Source organism: Magallana gigas, chromosome 3 (genome assembly GCF_963853765.1).
Source record: "Magallana gigas chromosome 3, xbMagGiga1.1, whole genome shotgun sequence".
Taxonomy (NCBI): domain Eukaryota; kingdom Metazoa; phylum Mollusca; class Bivalvia; order Ostreida; family Ostreidae; genus Magallana; species Magallana gigas.
Genome location: NC_088855.1, coordinates 9111847 through 9129122, shown reverse-complemented (window position 1 = coordinate 9129122; position 17276 = coordinate 9111847). Strand labels below are relative to the sequence as shown.

Sequence of the window (17276 nt, the reverse complement as noted above, 5' to 3'; positions counted from 1 at the left end):
TAGTCATCTAGTTTATCAGGAGGTCAGGTAGGAACGATACCTGTAAATACACTCAAAGAAAAACAACATGTTCAATAAAACCGTGTCAAGGCTCACCACAGAAACGTCAGAGAAGAACCTGGCAGTGAGCATAGTCCCAGTTCCTGCATATTTTAACAATTCTGTTTACTATGGCGGATAAATTGTACCAAATTTAGTGAACATGGAAAATTATATAATTATACATTTGCATTGTAAAGCCAAATGAAGTTACATAATGTGTCAAACTTCCTCTGAATAAAATCAGTACTCTAAATCATGGTACAAAGCAGTGATTTCTGCAGTTCCTTTGGTACAGTTTAAGGATCAAAGATTAAAAAATATCGATTCTTTTGAACACAAAAGGTGTCCTAAGGTGAGCGCAAACTACTTTTTTTTTAAATTATTATTTTTTCTCCATTTGATACCGCTAGAAAAACAGTCAACGTGCCTATTATAATCAGACAGTTTTGGGATTTTCGTGCATGCCTGTAAAAATAATTTTAAAAAACACTAATCTAATTCCTTCCAAAAAGGTTCTCTTGTGAAATAATATTACCAGAAAATATGCTTTTCTAAACGCCCTGAATATTTTTTTTTCAACTGATATTTTGAGAACGCTTATCCAACATTTAAAAAACAGAATACCAAATTGAGCTCAGTGTAATGAAGATGATGCATTTGGATGTCTCAGGTGTAGCAGGACTTCAATTTGACATGGGTCAACCAACACGAGACAATATTGTCCTGTGCTGTCATCGACAAGACTATTATGCCTGTCAACTGTGCCGTAATATCGATATTGAAGAAAGATTGTCGGCAATAAAACAAACATTCCAGCAATATGTTACATCATTGCTGTTAAATCTTGATATCATTTATTCCATAAAGGAAAAAAACCTATTTCTCTCCGAAGGAAGAAATTTTATCACTAAATTTCTTCAGCTGAAGTTGTTCATAAAAATAAGGTTAAGCTTGATTATCATAATTCAGCTAAAAAAATGTAGATGTGTATTGTGATGATTTAATATATGAGACAGCGATTATAACTAATGACAATTTGGTCTCCGATGATCTAACCTACAGAATAAATAGATTTATGACCAAATGACTGAGATAGAATAGCCGTGTGAGGTTATACACAGACGAGGCAGAACCGTGTTCTTTGGATTATCTTCAATAAGTGAGAGATGTGTTCAGAGGTCCCTCTTCCATGACTGAGAGATATTGGTGTTCTGGAGTTCCTCTCAATGAATGAGATATGGTGGTGTTCGGGGATTCGTACTCAATAAATGAGATATACCGGTCTTCTGAGGTCCCCCTTCATTGAATGATATATAACAGTGTTCTGAGGTTTCTTCTCAATGAATGAGATAAAACGGTGTTCTGAGGTTCCTCCTAACTGAATGAGACATAACGATGTTCAGAGGTTCTTCAATGCATGAGATATAAGAGTGTTCTGAGGTTCCTCCTCAATGGATGAGATAAAACAGTGTTCTGAGGTTCCCCCTCAATGACTGATATATAACAGTGTTCTGAGGTTTCTCCTCAATGATTGAGATTTAACGGTGAGTTTTGTGCTCACTGAATGAAATATAACGGCGTTCTAGGGTTCTTCTTCAATGCATGAGATATAACGGTGTTCTGAGGTTCCTCCTCAGTGACTGAGAAATAACAGTGCTCTGAGGTTCCTCTTCAATGAATGAGATCAATAGATTCATTCATTATTATGGGAAAGTGAAACTCCACGAGGGCACAAGATTCACGGTTTAGGACGAGGCTATGAATGATAATTTTTCTCGCAATATTTTACATTTTAAAAATTAACGATTTCTGACAATTTTCTGCTATGACGTTAAGAAGTCTTTTTTTTTTTTCACGCAATACAGATTAGGCATTAAAGAAGAGAGCATATGACAATTTTTTTCAATAAAAATATGCTAAATTGTAATCAACTTAGCAAAACAATTACCTAATCGATGAACTTATTTCACCATTTATCCTTGTCGTACAAAATACGATTTTTATTTACATTTCAAAGCGGCGTATTACACAGTGCAAGACAGAAAAATCTCACAATACTGTTTCAAACTAGATTAACCGATCTCACAACGGTAATAATGCGAGCAACAAGTGTTTTCTGAGGTTTGTCCTAAAAAAAATACCCGATATAACTGTTTTCTGAAGTTTGTCTTCAATGAAAAAAAGATACAATACTGTTTTGAGGTTCATCCTCAATGAATGAGATATATGGTATTAAGGAATCCATCTTCAATAAATGAGATGTAGCGGTGTCCTGGGGTTCATCTTCAGTGCGTGAGAATATACTGTGTTCTGAGTTCCGTGTTCAATGAATGAGATACTGTGTTGTTTTAAGGTTTATCCTCATTGAATGAGTTAAAGGTATACAATTGTATTCTGAAGTTCATCTTTAATGAATCATATATGTGGTTAATCATTAATGAATGAAATACAACGTTGTAACGGTGTTCTAAAGTCTATCCTGAGCCGGGATGTAGAAGTTGCGAAAATGATTTGACAGCGGGTTAGTGTTGATTTTTTGTGATATATGGATGCAATAATGTTTAAAATGTAAAAATAGTAGGTCTGTTACGAAAAGCAGGCAAACTGGAGTCGAAACATGGGTCAAAGCGTAAACTATCTTTTGTTCCGACATTTACACGTTTTCCAGAATCAAAATATGAGGGCTTGCAAAGTGGATGTAGGCTATGCCTGTCCACTTTTCAAAAGGAAATATTCTGAGGTCCAGCCTCTATGAATGAGATATTATGTTGTTTTGAGGTTTATTCTAAATGAATGAGTTTATATTATTGAGATATAACCGCGTTCTGTGGTTAATCTTCAGTTCATGATATCCTATGTTGTTCTGATGTTAATGGAAAATTATCCAAAAGTTTGTTATCATAATAAACTAGGTGGTTAACCAATTAATCATCAGATCTTCCTTAAATTTTTAGAGATGATTTGTTTAGCTATTATTTAGTAGAGAAAAAATCGTTAATAATTATAACATTTTTCTATATCTTTATACAGAGATCTATATTTCGAGAAGGTTAATATATTTTTAAAATGGCAACGACCATCCAGTTCTCTTAAAATTTAAATGTAAATTCTGATGGATGGACATTTTGAAAATTAAATATATGAGGCAAAGATCAGAGATTGTAACCGAGTTAATGAGACAAGTTTGGTCTATGGGGATATATAACCCAGAGAATAAAAAAGAAAAGTTCCTAACCCAGTGACTGAATTAGAACAATACCTCGAGATTATAAAACATTAATAAGATAGATCAGTGGTCTCAGGTTCATCCTCAATGAATGTGATGTCACTGTGTTCTGAAGTCCGTCCTAATTGATAAGATATAACGGTGTTCTGAGGTTTGTCCTTGTAAATAAGATATAACGCTGTTCTAAGATTTGTTCTAAATGTATGAGATACGACGGTGTCCCGAGTTTCATCCTGAATAGACGTGGTTCGGCAATTTTCTGAGGCTTTTGCCGAATAAATAGCTTCGAGGTTCTTCCTCGATGAATGACATTGAATGTATAGTAGTGTTTTGAAGTTACACTTCAACGAATTAAGTACGACGGTGTAAGATTCTACCTAGAGGAATGACACAAGACAGTACGTGTTCAGAGGTTCTGGCACTATCAAGGAATTTAAAGGGTTATAAAGAACTAACACAAAGATAATGACATAAAAGTGATTTGTGGTTCAAATCAAATTAATGATATAAATCACCAGCTCGATAAATTAGATAGAAGGGCTTTCCTTCTGAGGCTTATTCACAATGAAAGGCCATTGTTCTAAATCATATAAATAACATATCAATAAATAACATTAAACAAAACTATATGGTTTAATCCCTATCCAGAATCTGTACAATTATCAAAAGTTCAAGAACTGACGTTTTAGCTTATGTATATAGAGCAGTGTCGTTGGGTTATTTTTCCAGTGAATGAGAGAGCACAATTCTCTAACTTAAGGTCTTAGATTGCTGTCCTTAAAAAGTAAGACCAGGAAATAAGAACAAAAGTTCTAGGAAATAATATCATATTCAGTATCGGAATATGACACAGACAAATTAAGTATTGGTATAAAATTGAGAAAAAATATTGCCTTGGTAGATATTGCCTTGGTAGATATTGATGCAGAAAAGACTTTGTAATGGATTTTATTTAAAGATGATTCAACAAATAAAAAAAAGTTTTACCATTTAGTTCAATATACATGTAGCATGGACTTATAATGATCAAGACAAATTTATTAGTAGCAACACACAAACACTGTAATATCTTGTAAATGAAATATAGGATCAACACGTAATGATGAAGCAAATTAATATAAAGAATAAGAATAGAATTCAGTTCATGCGTTAATTAATAGAATAATGTGGTTTTATCAGTTAGAATATAACTGTATCTATCTATTAAAAACTCATTTAAAAAAATTTGATGATATTATAATTACGTACAGAATTAAAAGATTCAAATATTCGGTTCATGGAACCGAGTGCCTTTAAAGAGAAGTAACTGCGTCAAACATATAATAAGTAACAGATTTGCGTCTCTTTGTGCCGTTTAATGCCATAATGTCAACATCTTATCATATGCATGCTTGAAAATTATCTTTAAGGTGGAATGGGACACCTCCATATTGTGACGAACTATTTATCGTAATAAACAATAAAATCAAGTGTAATTTCTTACATAGTTTCTATCACAAAATTGTCACCTACTATCGTTGTGCAGTCGGTTAGAGGGTTCACTACGACTCTGTGAGTAATGAGTTCGAGTCTCGTCGGCGATTTTTATAAATATTTACCTTTCTAGCAATTTGTAAACTTTTTTTTTTAAATTGTAAAATTTGAAATTTCTAAACCGGTAAAAGTCTTTTAATTACAATGTACTTTAATCCCTTTAATATCGACAGATGTTCCATACCACCTTATTTGTCTTTATGACAAAGTACACTAAATTTTCCAAGCATAAGAAAAATAAGTTTTCAATTCTGTGTGCCACCTTGACAAAAAAGCCTTGGGGAATATGTGACATATAATTTGGAAGTCACCATACAATTTTTAATTGTAAACGACGATTCACACTCACTAAGTGAACGCACGTCCCATGGGTTGTAGAAGTAGAGAATTTCATGAGTAAATCTTAAAGTTGAAAAATTCTTCTGATAGTTAATTTAAAAGATAATTTTTTATATGATATTGTATGTATTCATATATAGATATTTAACAAATCCTTTTCGTGTCAGTGTAGTGTGATCACAATGTTGCTTTATGTTAGTTGAACTGTCATTTTTTAAGTGTGAAATACTAGGAGAGTAAATTATACACACTTTAAAATTAATCAGTCTGTCCAATACGAATAAAAATTAATCAAAAAAATCTAAAGAAATATGCATTTTATGATATTAACGATTTCAATAAAACGCCAGCTTTAATAATATAAGATGCTGGCTGACAGCATGTCTTTTGGAAAATTTCACAACTCTTGTTTTATCTTATTATCCTTACAAAACATGTAGCAAGATATTTACATTTTCCAGTGTCTTTGCCTGTGATAACACAACGAATCGATTTGGTAATGTATTGTACAATACATTTCATCAATCTTTATTTAATGTATTGGTACAATTGCTAAGAATTACAAAACTATAAGGAATGCGGAATCATTCTTTGAATATTATGAGGTGATAAAATACGGTCGGGAGTTATTAAATGTTTCATAAAGCCCTATAGAACCGTCTTCGGCATATACATGTATATCCACTACATAAATTGTTTGTTACATCTTATCAAAGTACATGTACGTAGGAAACTGAACAAGGGTATTAGTGCTCTACAGTTATTTACTTGATGGCGCCAAAAATAGATGATTCAATGCTATATCATCTCTACCGGCGTTGAACTATATTACATAGAATCCGTTGTAACAAGTGTAAAATATGATAGTTATTTACTGAATGCACCCTTGATATGTATGCTAATGGCGTCTAACCTCGCACTGTATTTTTAAAGGTTAGTAGGGTAGGACGAACACGATATAGACATTTGTAGGGGCTTTTTTATTTCAGTTTTGTGACATGTTTACTTAATTCTCTCCATGAATGAAATTGTTTATCGAAATGAATAACAGGTTTATTCCACATCAAACTGAGAATAAAATAGAGCATCCTTTCCACTGCGGAAAAGAAGGGGGATTTCATTAATTTTTTTCACATACTACTAACATATTTCACCTCAACCGCACGTGTAAACATCGGTTTAAATATGAAGGTAAACAAAGTACACAAAGTATTCAGGAGAAATATTGTATGAAGTTTCACAGTTGAGAGAGAGAGAGAGAGAGAGAGAGAGGGGGGGGGGGGCTTTGAGGTTGCCTTTAGGAGAAAATGTTATTTTAGAAAATTTTAAAGCCTTAAAGTTTCCACAACAAAGTATCAATTTATTTATGGCAGGGATCATCAAGTATATACACAGATTAGAATCAAAAAGTTTGAAGACGTTATGAATAAAGGTTCTATCACCGAAATCTGCGGAGGTGAATATCAATACAAATGTACAAAATGGAGGGCTTGCTAGCCAGTTGTGTGGGAGAGAGTTAATCGGATTAAACTCCTCTGTTTACTTCAGAGGAAAAGTCATTAAAGTTCATCTTTTATGATGGGCTAAAATAACTATCTTTAACATTTTACCAATCTTCAGAAGAATATTCATACAAATTTGAAAAAAAAAATATATGGAAATTTAGCAAGATCCGTTTAGTTGCCGTTTTATTGGGCAAATTGTGTTAAAAAGGGAACTTATTTTAATAGACATTGACCGAAAGATCTCATTTCTTCTTTTGCAAACATAAGAAAATGGTTCAGGAAATATTCATTTTTATTCTGGTGTTATTTTGCGCTGTTGATTATAAAGGTAAGAATCAGTATTATTTTTAATGTCCACAGAGTTTCGATCATATCAGTATCAAAATTTGATTGATGTTAAAAGTCGTTTAAACTGTTATTAATGATACATTGAAAGTCTTGCAGTTGATCACTGGCTGATTAATTCACTAGAAAACAATCATAGGAAAATTGATATTTTTTAAGACCTAAAGCAAAAGTATGCGCGGATTCGGAAAAAAAAAAACCCTCTCCCCGGGGAGGGGGGGGGGTTACATGTATGAGAAAATATTGCTTGCGGAGGGTGGGGTGGAACCGATGGCTAAGGAAATTTAGCAAAACAAAATTTCCAGCGGGGAAGGGGGCATGTAAAAGTATATTGATTGTTATATGAATATTTTTTGGCCATTGACAGTGCTTGCTGCCGAGTGTTCGTTTTATTCCGGGTCCGTTTCCTACGTCCGTCAATGTTCAACCGGATGTTGTGAATCAGCGTGCTGTACGGACAATTTTGAAACGTATGTCTAATTGTATAATTGTTACTTATTTACAATTCACATCAAGGAAAATTCCTTCAGTTACTCAATGATTTTCTTTACTTTATAAATTACCGTTAAAAGCAGATACCAGGAGGAAGTCACCAAACACACATTATTCAGTAACACATGATACATTGCTTTCATTTAAAAAATATAATAAAATGTACTGCACTCTAAATACAATTTCCGGCGAATGTAAATGATTCATTTACATGTATACTAATGATGTGGTGTATTTGCAGTCACTGTTTTGTGGTTCTTGTTTTACTGCTGTAGGTTGGCCATCATTCTTGGCACGGTGTTTGGATGTGTGCTCTTCCTTATCGGATTAATCATTTTGCTGATTTGTTGCACAAAAGACCGATGCTTCCAAAAAGTGAGCCCAAGAAAAGGTTGGGATCTTCTCATCATATTTTCTAGTTGCCTTTAATGTCAAATCGTTTTTTTTTTTCAGTTCTATTCAACCACAGGGAAATGATTTCTAAACAGAAGCTGTAACGGCCAACAACAGTAACAAGTTAACAGACAATAAGGAAAAATCATCAAAGTACTGAGAGTAATCTTTTGAAAATTATCATCCTCAATTCTTCCATCATTGATAAGACGATTAATGCAAACATGAATTACACTGTGATTGCCAATATCTAGCTTCAGTGTATTGAAAATTTTAGAAGGTTTAATAAATGTTTTATACCACACACATCACGTACAGACACACAATTAAGATGGGGTCAGGGTTCTTTTTTTGGATCTTTTTAAGGCCCTTTTGTCATGGTCCAATACATGGCGACTCAACGTTACCAAGGCAGTTCCCCACTGTTACTTGAGTTTATCACCCCTTCTTACGTCCAAATACATACAATTTCTGTTTGGTGAGGAGACTGGACTTTAAATATATTTCTAATTACATTAACTTGACTTTCTCCAGGTATGAAAAATACAGATGAATCGAAGCCTGTGCTGATTGAAGCGGGAAAGTCCGAAGGAAAACGTTGGTCACAGACCACATGTCACGGCAAAGCCGGGTAAAGAGGCCCAATACAGACCACATGTCACGGCAAAGCCGGGTAAAGAGGCCAATTTAACGCTGGATATTCACTTGTTTGTTTATCTTTTTAATTCTAATATTTGCTTGTTTTACACTACCATCTAAATGTTCATTTAAATATTATGTACATGTAATTGATAACAACAAAGAATAAATACTAGTGAAAAGTTTGAACACAGATTGTTAAATTATAGGCATTGAACGATCAACACGCAGGCCACGAGCTCGAATCCGCCCGGGGTTTTTGTTCATATTTACTAATTAAATTAATTAAATTTTTGAAAATCATAATATTTTTCCCTTTTCCCCTACCTATTCAACTTGTATATTCCTATACATTACGCTATCTTTCATGGTCAAGTACTTTTCTGCTGACTTGAGAACTATTTACAGGTATGGCGAGCAACCTTAATGATAAAAATTCCCTGAGTCGGTGAATTGATTTCCTGATTTCCTGTCACCTTGTAATCGGCGTTGTCGATTTGCAAACGGCTGTCGTCGCACGTAACATCTTAATTTGAAGTTTGAGATTTTATTGTGTTTAAATACAATATTTATTGTCAGTTTACAATGTTAATTAATTGCATGTTTGTACGTGAGTAAAAAGAAGATGGACGAATAAGATTGCGTAAACAGTGGTAAATGCCAATTATTTTCATTGTAAATACAACTTTCAAATTTGAAATTTGCCATTTCAATCTATTTCTTAATATTGCCAATATATATTAGAAACATCATTCTGTATCTCAAAAATTAAACGTATTAAGAAAACTACAGAAATATGTAATCTACTGGCCAAAGTCGCATATAGCATTTAAATAATGCAGTCTATTTACCTGAAATAGCTTAATGGTTAGAGCACCAGTCCCTCCTTCTTCTTTCAACAAATTATTAGATAATGTACTTTGATAAACACGAATTATTATTTCAATAACTTTTGTTTTGTTTTGTTTGTTGTTTTTTTTTGGGGGGGGGGGGGCAAAACCCCTGTTGTCCCAATTCAGACTTGGATGTAGTACTAATTTAATGAGTTGACATTTCTATTTTGTTATCAATTTAATTCTAATTTCATATCGCAGTGGTTTTTAACAGAAATTTCCAAACAAAAGCCACAAACGACCGGCCATGATTTTTATTTAGGAATACGCAAAGTCGTGGCTATTTGAATTAATTTTGTTGTCTAATTTCGTACTTTACGAACGTTTTTTTTTTGTTCATCTACCAAACAATAATCAAAATCAACAAAAAGATGTTTATAGTTCAGAGATTTTATTGAAGCAGTAGCATTAATCACGCTTACCACATTTATGTATGATATAAACATATTTAAAAATTTCGATATTGTATTAATAATAAACAAAATTGAAAAACAAAAACAGTAGTTTATAGTTTACAAATAGTCTCTGTTTTGAATAAAAACTTCTGTGAAACTTGGGAATTTCTCAGCATAATTTCTTAGTGATATCTTGTACAGAAGCATCAAATATATACACTAGACACGTCCGGAAATTGAACGTTCAAATGAATGCTGTAAGAAGTGAATTATGTAATCTATTTTTCTTTTATTTGCTTAGATTGGAATCATATTTAACAAGCACAGGTAATTCTAATAGCAGACTATTTGTTAGCTATACTTATAAAGGGTCACAACCTGATATTGACCTATCGTATGGGATATTGACCTATCGTATGTGATATTGACCTATCGTATGGGATATGCTTAAACTCTACACGTTTTCTTTCTTGTAATTTTACTGTACTTGTACAAACCATAATAAATTTGATAAAATATTTAAGCTACACCCATTTAATGTTCGATGCGTGCAAAGCAAACTCGATTAATAATCCCACAAAACAAAGCATGCCCACAAAAATCCAACGCTAATCAGTTTTAACAACAACACAAACAGGCTTATGCAATTGATTTCTTTTCTTATTTTTTCTTGAATTCAAAGGGCAAAGTTACATACCAAGAATGGAGATTCAGTACATTGGTTTTTTGACAAACTGAAGAATTATCAGTATATAAAAACAGCTTCCTGAAAATAAAATATATTATTTTGTTCCAGCTGATCAGCAGTGGCTCAGATCCAAATCAAAAACTCGTTGCCCTTTTTTCTCGCTTGGTGACTGACATTTGACGCTTAATATGTCCTCATAAAACGCATAAAATTTCATTTTATGTAAGATCTTAAAGTATGTAGAGAGAGGCCTGATCCCACAGTCACAGTGAATCGGATTGTCTCCAAGTTTAATAATAATGTATGGCTGTCTGTTGAGATACACTGGCAGGTCTTCTGGGACGCTGGTTATGTTATTTTTAGTTAGATCGATGATCAGGAAAGGTCGGTTCATTTTTGGATGATCAAAAGAGAACGAAGTTAGAGCGTTTGACGAAAGATCAAGATTTTTCAACGATGGCAAGTATTGTGGCCATTGCTTTAATTTATGTGGAAGGTCGTGTAGTCCAATGGAGAATAACCACAAGGTAGCAAGTTTTGGATATGTCTCGTTATCGGTAAAAGAGTCAAAGAATGAACTTGATAGACTTGTACGGTATGACTCCTCAATTGATTTCAACTGTTTGAACCTGCATTTAAAATGCTTATTCGTTTCTTTATTTTCCTGATGGGCTGCATGATGCATCATAACGATTGCTTCTGCGAGAGAAATGTTTTTAGAATTTACCAGTTCCTGCGATATATTTCTAGAAACTATTTGAACGACTGATTCTTGACCACACACGCTTGATCTATCATATGGTTGATAGACTCGTTCAAAGTATGTTTTCACATCTTTGCGGATTATTACGTTCTCCCGTTTTAGAACCGCTAAGGTGTCCGGATATCTCGATGAAATATCAAGACTCTCGGATATTTCGCCGTCAATGAAACAATCTTTTACAAAAATTGATCGAAGTTTGCGAGCTCGATATGGCAAAGGTAGAAACACACTACCTCCATCTAAACACCAGAGATTTAAATTGACTTCAGTGACATTCCCCTTGATTTCATCCAGCCAAGTTCTAAACTCGACAAATGACCAGTTCGTTGAAACGGAAAATGTACAGTGTATCTTGCTTCCGTTTACATTACAGTTGGTTTCATATTCAGATGAATTTTTAAGGGAGCCATAACAGATATCCAGGACTGCAAGAGATACGAAAACAAAAACGACTGGTGAAGTCATTCTTGATAGATGACGGGATTTTAAACAACCAATGCTGCATGAAATATGGCAAATCAAATTTTTATTGAATATATATATAGTGTTCAATCCAATATGAGGTGGGCAGGAGTGATAACAATCTGCAAGGTGCACCTGCTTTTACTCATTGACGAGATGTGTATGTTGATATGTCTGAATTAAGATTATTCTAAAATGGGGGTTAAGGGGGCCAAATTCAAAACTTAAAGCTCGTGGGCAACTTCTCTCACCAGAGCAACAATATTCTTTTATCTAATCTAATTGCTAACTACGTATACTTCTTTTAATATACCTAGAATTTTTTTTTCATTTCACAACGATCGGTAAACAAGTTTCACAACTTTAATACATTAATATCTTTCGTTGACACCGCTGATGTCGTGGGAAGGTCATTGATATGGGGGAAGACCAGAATGCCTGGAGAAAACTCATGCGATCACCATACCATTTCACATATATAAAAACCGTTAAACTTGAGTCGCAGCGTTTAGAAGAGGGTGCGCTGTCTATATTGCGCTACTTGGACACCTTTACTACATCATGTTTTATGTATTATGGCTTGAGAAAACAAACATATCAATATTATAGTTATATAAATGAACCAGAGGTAGTCACCATATTGAGATTAACATCCGCTCGGCCGGGCTGGAACTTAAGACCTTTCGGATCCCAGTTTTTAAAGAGTGCGCAGAGAACCTCCTGTCTTCCCACAAATGTTTATTTAAAAATAAAATTTGGTGTAGTCATAACACCAAATTTTATTTTTAAATAAACATTTGTGGGAAGACACTCCTAAGCCCTTGGTCATTTAGGCAAACCATGCTCTTGATTTTGATGACGAACGGAACCAAGATATACTGTTGCAATCCTTTTGATCATCCGAGCCAGAAAATATATTTTACTGCATCTAAAATTATTTCGTTTTCACTGATTCAAGTTTGGGATACCTTCCGCCGTATTCGCCCATATCCTTAAATAAGCTTGGTCTTGTAAGAGTTTAACAGGTACACAATTAGAAGCAAAATACTGTTGTTATAAGTACATGCACAAACAGCTTTTACAAGATAAAGATAGTTCATAACTACCTATATTACGCGAAAACAGGAGTACGGGTTGCTTAATCTGAACGATAATGAGAGTATTATTGCATTTAGAGATCAGATAACCATAACTTATGTTCATGTTCATATAGATACAAGAGTAGCCTCATATGTTGTCGTTTTATCTCTTCGTTTTATTACAGATTGCTGTATCAATGATTAATTTTATTTTAACCTGTGTGTTGGGTGTACTGTTAAAATAAATATCAATAAATAAATAATATTGTTAGTACTAGCCCAGTGTGAACAAATAATAAACCATCTAAGTTCGACTTTTCCACCCGAGTGTCAAAATAGGAAAATTTATGCCCTGTATGAAAAAAATAACCAGGACCATATAAGCGATGAGCATAATCGTTTAAAAAGCCAGGAAAACGTCAGATATTTTGGACTTGAGGCATAGATACATGATTAATTAACTGACTAACTAAGTTAACGGATACACAAAGTTGAAAAATTAGGTAAGTTAGTTTGAACTGTCCTGTGTCATTGGGACATTTAAACAACAAAATGTTCTGTTTGGTGATTCATGCGGGATACATGTACATGTATGAAGGCGGCGACAATTAAAAAAAAGCAACATAACCCGCGTTGCGGGTTGTGTATTTTTTTTCTGCTGTGAACGATACCTTCATAACCCACACGAATCAAAGAAAGTATTTTATTGTTTTCATCTTTCTTTTAACAAAGTAATAAAATTTGTAAAAGGTAAATAAAATTTATTTAATTACTGTTATTATACATCAGTACGTTAACTAGAAGAAACAGCCAAATAGTCTCTTATGGGATTTGAGTCTGACATCATTATGATTATTTTGTGCAGTCCGTGATTTCTTTCAGGTCGCAGTAGGTTTAGTTAAATGGATAATCGGGGCGGGTAGATTTCAGTCTGGCTGTTTCTACAGAGCTATATATATAAATTTTCGGAAGAAATAAAGGAAATCATATAATTGTTAGATGTACATATGTAAATATATGAAATTAAATGTATGCATCAAACATTTAATTATATGCAAAGTCGCGCTGAAAATTGTTTATCATTTTAAGTAATTCTAAGTTTTTAGAAGTTCCAAATTCAGCTCAAAAAATGCGCTTAGGTTGTTTTTATAAAAACTATAGACTCACTTTAACTTTTTAAAAGTAAAATTGGTATATTTGATAAAATTAAAAGTAAAATTGGTATATTTGATAAAAGTAAAATTATAGGGTATGTTGTTTTCAATATCGTGTAATCAAAGTATGAATATATTTTATTTCTTTTCTAAATCTTTATAATGCATAATTTATTTTAACTACACAACTCATTAAAAATCAAATCAAAATTTTATATTAAAGATTTAGAATCTGAATTTAATACCATATTTTCATTCAGAGCTCTTCGTTTCGAAAAAGTTAATTCTAAAGTCTGAACACGGACACATAACCAATTTAATTTGGCCATTTAACATCGTTTGTTATTATATTAAGTTTTTTTTAACGCTTTTAACACTAGCATTTTAATGTTTACAATATTATGTACATGTAAACAATAGAATCGTTTCAACAAAAGCTTGGACTTTGGACAGTACGTGAATTTGATGAAGGAGACCATGCTTTACTTTCCAGTCATTGGCTAATATGTAGATATGAATACATTGAACGCAATGACACTCGTCCGACTTCATCCAGGGATGTATATTTCGTTTAAACAGTGTTAATTTTACACAACAAAGCAGACCTGGGTTTTGACACTCCATGCATATTAATGAGCTTTTTTTTTTTGGCTATCAAATTTGAATTCATCAGGTGGCAGTAAACAGAAAATTTACAACATGACAACATGTAAATTTTGTATTTTCTGCCATCCGTTAAATTCAAAATTTACAACAATACTATAAGAAAGAAGGTCAATATTTGAAAGCATCTATTGATGAGCTAACTACATGTAGAGAGTATCATCCAACCAAAAGTCGGTGCACTTTTCAACACAGTTCTAATATGAATGATTAAATTCTTTTAAACAAATTGAACACCAATTTTTTTTAAATGAAAGATTATAAAATTCTAACGAGAGTTTTAAAGAAGTGTTATCTTTTTAAATCTTGACAAAATCAGCAGATTTACGTTAATACGTTTGATTACTGAGTTTTGATTTTTTTTCCAAGTTCCATTATATTTTTGAAAGTATGACCAGTTCTGTCTGGAGTAGGAATGATGTATATACATGTAAAAAAAAAAAGATGCTAGTTGTAATTTAATCGGTTATATTTAGTACGTATTTAAGCGCAGTCAGTTCGGTAAGATTGAGTCATTTTCAGCTATTTTTCATGTTCATGTAATTATCATTACAGATTGTATTGGATATGAATAGGAAATGACATAAAATTGAAGTATAGAATAAGGCACATTAAGCAAATTCAAATCCACGTACACCTGGCATTACCTGCCGAAACTAATTTTCCAATAAAACATGGTATACGATATAATCTGATATGTAAAGAATATCCAGGTATTTTACACGTTTGTTTAACTGCCAATACCAAACAGTTCCACAGAAATTATAGCTATTTTATTCCAAGTCTTATACGATTATAAATTTTTGAAAACTGCTCAAGCTATTCGATAGAAAATCGTTTGTTGTAAACAAGCAATGGCAAACTCGTACATATTCCTAACCCAATAACACATAGAATACCCACAAAACACTATACTCTGTCAAGTGTTTCTGGTTCCATCATTTTTTACTTAATATTTCGATAATCGTAAATACAATACCTTTGTACCCAAACTACGTCCATCCACTAGAATGACAAAAAGTCCATGATAATACAATGTGTACGAACATCTTTACATGCTTTTGTTTTCCTCGTATGATCTTTAGGTATGTAGATGTTTGATATTACAGTCACCATGAATTGGATTGTCGTAAAGTCTTACAAATACAAGAGTTATTCCGTTGGGATAATTTGGCAGATCATCTGGGACACTAATTATGTTATTTTCAGACAGATCGATCAACAAATTGGGTTGATTGGTGTCCTGAATGACGATAGAGCGTTAGACGAAAGATCAAGTCTTCTCAACAACGGGAAGCGTGGTGACCAATGCTTTAACTGCTGTGGGAGGTCATGTAATCTGATGGAATTAAAATTTAAGTTGACAAGAGATGGATACTTGTGATCATCTGTTAATATTTCAAAGAATGACCTTGAAAGAACTGAATCCTGTGAATCGTCCAGAAATACCATATTTTTGTACATGCACGTAAATTTCAATTTGTTAAATAAAGCGGCCATCAGTTCATCACTGATTTTTTTACTTCCTTTTATTTAAATGAAGTATTATTAAAACAACACGTGGAGTGATAACGTATAATTTTTATTTGCAAATTGCGGCAATACATATTTAGCAAAGATTAATTTGATTTCAATCGATGAAACAACACAGAAGAAATAACCAAAAATAGAACCACCGGAATATCAAACATTCGACAAAAAAAAAAGCAAAGATAACATGACACGCTTATTCATTAAAATCAAAATCATTACAGCAATCATGCTTAACAATAATCAAATTTCAGATTCTTAACGCATATTCCTTCTTTCGTACTTGGTGAATTACATTTGACGTCGGATAAATAATGAAACTGAGGAGCGATTGCCTGCAATGATATCAAATACTGAGAAAGCGCACGTGCTTTACAGTCGCAGTGGATAGGATTCCCCAACAAGTTGATTACAAGGGGCGTTTTTCCATTCAAATAGGTTGGCAGATCCGCAGGTACGCTTGTGATGTTGTTATTTGCCAGACTGATGTAGACAAAGTCTTGGTTGACATCCGGATGATCAAAGGAAAACGATTTTATATTGTCATTAGAAAGATCTAATTCACGCAAAGCTGGAAAATGCTTCCACCATTTGCTCAGCTGGCGTGGAAGATGATTTATATTGTTTGACGAATAGTTAAATCTTGTCAGGCTTGGATACAAGGAATTTTCTGTAATATCGTCAAAGACATATTTACCCACCTTGTCTTTTCCTGTTGATTCTATTTCAATGTAATCTGGATAGTTACATACAAAAGTGCGGTTTTTTATGTTTGGTAATATGGCATCTGATACAGCCTCCATTTTCTCTAGCGAGGGCATTGTAGTTATTGGATGAAAAGAGAACTTAATGTTTTTGTCAATGGTACGTACATATGTTTCATGTCCACAATGAACAGACTTTAACTGGGAATCATTTAGCATCATATCATACAGCTGATGGATATCGAACAGGAAAATTGGATCGATGATAGTCAAGTATCTTATTGAATCCGGATATGCAGGTGGATTATAAAATTCGGAATGATATCCGTCAATCACACAATTTTTGATATAAAGATTTTCAAGATTTCTCGCCCGGTATGGAGAGGGCATATAAGCTGTTCCGTTGTTAAGGCAGGTAAGTTCCAGACTGA

General features: G+C 33.2%; 1 long non-coding RNA gene across 1 annotated transcript; it reads left to right on the top strand.

Moving 5' to 3' along the window:
* The first annotated feature begins 6779 nt into the window (after window positions 1-6779).
* Window positions 6780-8699, top strand: LOC105320371 (uncharacterized). Its single transcript, XR_010711488.1, has 4 exons — window positions 6780-6973; window positions 7358-7460; window positions 7758-7873; window positions 8410-8699. It is a non-coding gene; the product is annotated as an uncharacterized lncRNA (long non-coding RNA).
* The last annotated feature ends 8577 nt before the right edge of the window (window positions 8700-17276 follow it).